The sequence below is a fragment of the Mustelus asterias genome, unplaced genomic scaffold (assembly GCF_964213995.1).
Source record: "Mustelus asterias unplaced genomic scaffold, sMusAst1.hap1.1 HAP1_SCAFFOLD_3107, whole genome shotgun sequence".
NCBI lineage: Eukaryota > Metazoa > Chordata > Chondrichthyes > Carcharhiniformes > Triakidae > Mustelus > Mustelus asterias.
This window is the reverse complement of record NW_027593052.1, coordinates 1-5,000: the sequence shown is the minus strand read 5'-3', so window position 1 is coordinate 5,000 and position 5,000 is coordinate 1. Positions and strand designations below refer to the sequence as shown.

Genomic DNA, 5,000 nt, shown 5'->3' with positions numbered 1-5,000 from the left:
CCCGTAACACAGAATAAAAATCGTAACAAGGTTTCTGTTGGTGAACACGTTGTGAAGGATCTTTGTCGGCCGGGGGCCCGCCACCTCTCCGGGGAGGGCGGCCCCGTCACTCCTTGAACGCGAAGGCTGGCGCCGGTTGGGCCAGGCAGGAGAGCCTCACGGGGGCCGGCCCCGGGGCCAGGTATCGGACAACCTCTCCGGGGGCCCGAACCGAAACCCGTAACACAGAATAAAAATCGTAACAAGGTTTCTGTTGGTGAACACGTTGTGAAGGATCTTTGTCGGCCGGGGCCCGCCACCTCTCCGGAGAGGGCGGCCCGTCACTCCTTGAACTCGAAGGCTGCGCCGGTTGGGCCAGGCAGGAGAGCCTCACGGGGGTTGGCCCCGGGGCCGTGGCCCGTACTGACGCTGGCGCCTCCCACGCGGGTGGGAGGTCACACCGACAATTTCGCCGTACCCGTCGAACGGGCCTGGTCACCCGTACGCACGTTTCCGCCGAAGCCGGGCGACGTCGATCTCGGTCCCACTCGGTTGGGCCGGCGCGCGGGCGCCGCCACCGACGAGCACGCACACGCTCGGTTGCACGCCGGCAAGTCCATGCGGGTGCCGCACACGCTACGCCTGCGCCGTTGGAAGGGCTTCGCCGTTGGCTTCGTAGGGTGTCTTTGCAGTCCGTCCGAGAGTGGGGGCACGCACGGCAACACGGCCGGCCTGCCTGCGTGGGACGATGCGGTCCTTTCGTTCAGCGGTTCGGCGGTTTGGCCGGCGCGAGCAGACGCTCGGAGGGAGACGGTGGCGTCAGCCACGCACTCACTCCGCTTCTGCAGTCCGGTCCACTCCGCCCGTTCTAGCTGCTCGTTTGGTCCCTCGCCCGCCAGCAGACCGTTCCGCCGACGGTGCTCCTCCTCCGCAGCGACTTCTGCCTAGCCGCTCTGCCGGGTGCGATGTCACCGGCGTCCGCACCGATCCTCGGCACGGCGCGTGTGCGCACCTGTGGGCCGCCGCCCCGTGCTCCACGTCCGTCCGTGTGTGCCCGCTGTGGGGACCGTCTTCCTCTCGCCTTGGCGACGGCTTGCGGGCTGCGACGTGACCTTGCCACCGCCTTGCAGCATTACATCCGCAGTTGAAACGAAGAGAGCTGCTGCGGGCTTGGGTGCTTGTCCTGGCGGCTTGTCGACGGGACCACGGTGAACGGCCACTGTGTGACTCCGCAGGGAGACGTTCTGGTGCAGTCAGGGGCCTTTTGTCTCCCGCCGCGGTGAAGCTTTGGTCGCATTCTAGTCACTCTCTTCAAAGCCCGGTGAGGGGTACCTGTTCATGCTCACATTCCTCCGGCACCCGTGTGCGGAGGGTGGGTGCGAGGTTTAAAGATTCGTTGTCCGCCTGTCGGTCCGGTCTGGTCTCGTGCTGGCTTGAGCGAGCGTCCACCGCGTTCGAGAGAATGTGCCTGTCCGCGGGGGCAGCCGCGCTTGCGAGCGTTCCGCCGCGCCCCCTTCCCAGCCCGCCGAGGTTGGGGCGTGCGGGGTCGGCTTGCGCCCGTAGCGTCGGCCTGTCCTCCGCGGCTTGCACCCGACTCAGTCCGCTGCGGCCTCGCCTCGACTCTCGAGCCTACCGCCAGACGGTGACACCAGAGAACTCTGCCTCTGGCTGTTGCGGGGCGTGACGGCGCGTGGCGGGCCCCGGCCCCTCACCCACGCCGGCACTCACGCCTGCGAGCGCCCTGATTCCTCCTTTTTTTCGCTTGATTGTCGCTCGAGTGCGTGCGCCTCCGGGCTCACGCCGTGGTACGCGCCAGGCTGGGCCTCCACCGTCACGTCGGCGGGGAGCGTTTTGCGCGTCCCAGGATCGGGCAACCGATCCGAAACCCGATACAACTTTTAGCGGTGGATCACTCGGCTCGTGCGTCGATGAAGAACGCAGCTAGCTGCGAGAATTAATGTGAATTGCAGGACACATTGATCATCGACACTTTGAACGCACTTTGCGGCCCCGGGTTCCTCCCGGGGCTACGTCTGTCTGAGGGTCGCTTGACAATCAATCGCACTTCGCGCGCATCCGTGCGCCGAAGAGCGCGGCTGGGTGTCGCAGAGGTGCCGTCCTCTCTGTCCCCCTAAGTGCAGACCCAGAGTAATCCGCTCGGAGAGCTTGACCTCTTGGGTGCCGGCGTCCGCCTCCGGGCTCGTCGGCACTGCCCGCTCCCGCACTGGCCCAGCCACCTCGGGGTCGCCGGCACGGCTGTCATCGGGTTGCCAGAGAGAGAGAACGTGACTGCCTCGCTGCCGGGACCGTGTGTGCCTTCCGTTAGGCTCGGGCCAGGGGGGTTGAACTCTCTGTTGATGTGTGTGTGTGGCTCGTTCGTCCACGGGAAGGATCCGCAAGAGTTGGCTCGGTTGGGTGCTCCGGCACAGAGAGTGAGAGAGTGGAGTGACTGTCCGCTGGACGTCTCCGGACACGTTGCCTCGCGTGGTCCGTGCTCGGTTGCCTGCCGGTGGGTTGCCGTGGCCGTTCAGTGCCGTCGCGTGGAGGACGGCAGCTTGACGCGTGTGACGCTTGATGCCTGGATCGGTGCTCGGTCGTGCCGTGCTTTTCTTCCCTCTGTTGCGCGTGCGAGTGCTTGCATTTTTGTCGTGGAATCCGTGGCGGTTGGGTGTCGTTGCTTGTGTTGCGCTGGAGCTGCGGCTCCTTCCACACTCCGCAGCCCACCCTCTGCCGTTGCGGTTCTGGGGCAATGTGCCTGCGCCCGCGTTCAACGTGTGCCTTGGGTTCGAATCGTCGCAGAGCCGACTTGGCCGTGTGGTCCTCGCTCCGGTGTCTCCCCGTGTCCTGCTGCCGCCGAAGTCTTCTACGTGAAAGGTGCTGTCCTGGCCGCGGCGTGGCCACCCGCCGCTTGCAGCCCGTGCGCTCCGCCGCCCGGCTTCGTCCTTGGCGTCTGGCCTTTCGCTCCGGCAGGCTGTGTGTCCCACGGCCCTGCTTTTCTCTCGCTCGATACCGCCGTCGCACCGCGACCCCGCCAGCAGCACTGCTTTCCGTTACCGTGGGAGGTGGGCGCACGCCTCGCCGCAAACGATTCTCTGGAACAGTTGACGTGCCGAGCCCGGTCCGGCGCCGAGTGCGAGGGGGCACGCAGCGCTCGCAGTACCGTGTGCGTTCCGTGTGTGTCCGTGCCTGTGCATCCGCTGCGCAGCACGGCGCGCACTTGCGAGCACGCGTACGTGTGTGTGTCTGTGTGTGCGCCCGAAGCGCGTGGAGGCGCCGACGACCGGCCGGCCAGAGCACTCGTTGCTGCCTACGACCTCAGATCAGACGTGTCAACCCGCTGAATTTAAGCATATTACTAAGCGGAGGAAAAGAAACTAACAAGGATTCCCCTAGTAACTGCGAGTGAAGAGGAAGAGCCCAGCGCCGAATCCCGCTCGCCTGCCGGGCGTGGGAAATGTGGCGTAAAGGAGACCTTTCTCTGACGATGCTCGAGGGGCCCAAGTCTTTCTGATCGAGGCGTGGCCTGTGGAAGGTGTCAGGCCGGTTGCGGTCCCTGGCTCGTCGTGATTGAGTCTTCTCGGAGTCGGGTTGCTTGTGAATGCAGCCCAAAGTGGGTGGTAAACTCCATCTAAGGCTAAATACCTGGCACGAGACCGATAGTCAACAAGTACCGTAAGGGAAAGTTGAAAAGAACTTTGAAGAGAGAGTTCAAGAGGGCGTGAAACCGTTAAGAGGTAAACGGGTGGGGTCCGCGCAGTCCGCCCGGAGGATTCAACTCGGCGACTCGGGTCGGTCGCGTCGGGGCTTGGGCGGATCCCCGTTGCTGGGGACCGCTTCCCGCGCGGGCACGGCTGTCGCTGGGCGCATTTCCTTCCGCTGGTGGTGCGCCGCGACCGGCTCTGGGTTGGCTGGGAAGGCCGGTGGGGAAGGTGGCTCGTCGCTCCCGGCGGCGAGTGTTACAGCCCCCCGGCAGGAGCCTTCGCCACTTGCCAGGGTCGAGGAAAGCTACCGCTGCCGCGCCTTCTCCGCCCGTCCGCGGGCGGGGACGGGCTCACCGTGCTCCCGGTGTGATTGTCGACGAGGGTGGACTGTCCTCAGTGCGCCACGACCGCGTCACGCCGCCGAGCCGATGCGAGCCACGAACCGGGCGCCAGGGGTCTGCGGCGATGTCGGTAACCCACCTGTCCCGTCTTGAAACACGGACCAAGAAGTCTAACACGTGCGCGAGTCAAAGGGCGTGACACGAAACCCCCGGCGCAATGAAAGTGAAGGTCGGCGCGGGTCGACCGAGGTGGGATCCGCCGCCCCGCGCGGCGGGCGCACCACCGGCCCGTCTCACCCGTCCGGCGGGGAGGTGGAGCAGGAGCGCATGTGTTAGGACCCGAAAGATGGTGAACTATGCCTGGGCAGGGCGAAGCCAGAGGAAACTCTGGTGGAGGTCCGTAGCGGTCCTGACGTGCAAATCGGTCGTCCGACCTTGGTATAGGGGCGAAAGACTAATCGAACCATCTAGTAGCTGGTTCCCTCCGAAGTTTCCCTCAGGATAGCTGGTGCTCGTCCACACGCAGTTTTACCCGGTAAAGCGAATGACTAGAGGCCTTGGGGCCGAAACGATCTCAACCTATTCTCAAACTTTAAATGGGTAAGAAGCCCGACTCGCTGGCTTGGAGTCGGGTGTGGAATGCGAGTACCCAGTGGGCCACTTTTGGTAAGCAGAACTGGCGCTGCGGGATGAACCGAACGCTGGGTTAAGGCGCCCGATGCCGACGCTCATCAGACCCCACAAAAGGTGTTGGTTGATATAGACAGCAGGTCGGTGGCCATGGAAGTCGGAATCCGCTAAGGAGTGTGTAACAACTCACCTGCCGAATCATCTAGCCCTGAAAATGGATGGCGCTGGAGCGTCGGGCCCATTCCCGGCCGTCGCTGGCAATGCAGAGCCCGCGGGGGCTATGCCGCGATGAGTAGAGGGCCGCTGCGGTGAGCACAGAAGCCTAGGGCGTGGGCCCGGGTGGAGCACC

General features: G+C 64.8%; 1 non-coding gene and 1 pseudogene across 1 annotated transcript; both read left to right on the top strand.

Moving 5' to 3' along the window:
* Positions 1-1,872: 1,872 nt before the first annotated feature.
* On the top strand, positions 1,873-2,026 carry LOC144490278 (5.8S ribosomal RNA). The gene has a single exon (XR_013497203.1). It is a non-coding gene; the product is annotated as a 5.8S ribosomal RNA (ribosomal RNA).
* Positions 2,027-3,289: 1,263 nt separating this feature from the next.
* LOC144490281 (28S ribosomal RNA) lies at positions 3,290-5,000 on the top strand (annotated as a pseudogene; the record flags this gene model as incomplete).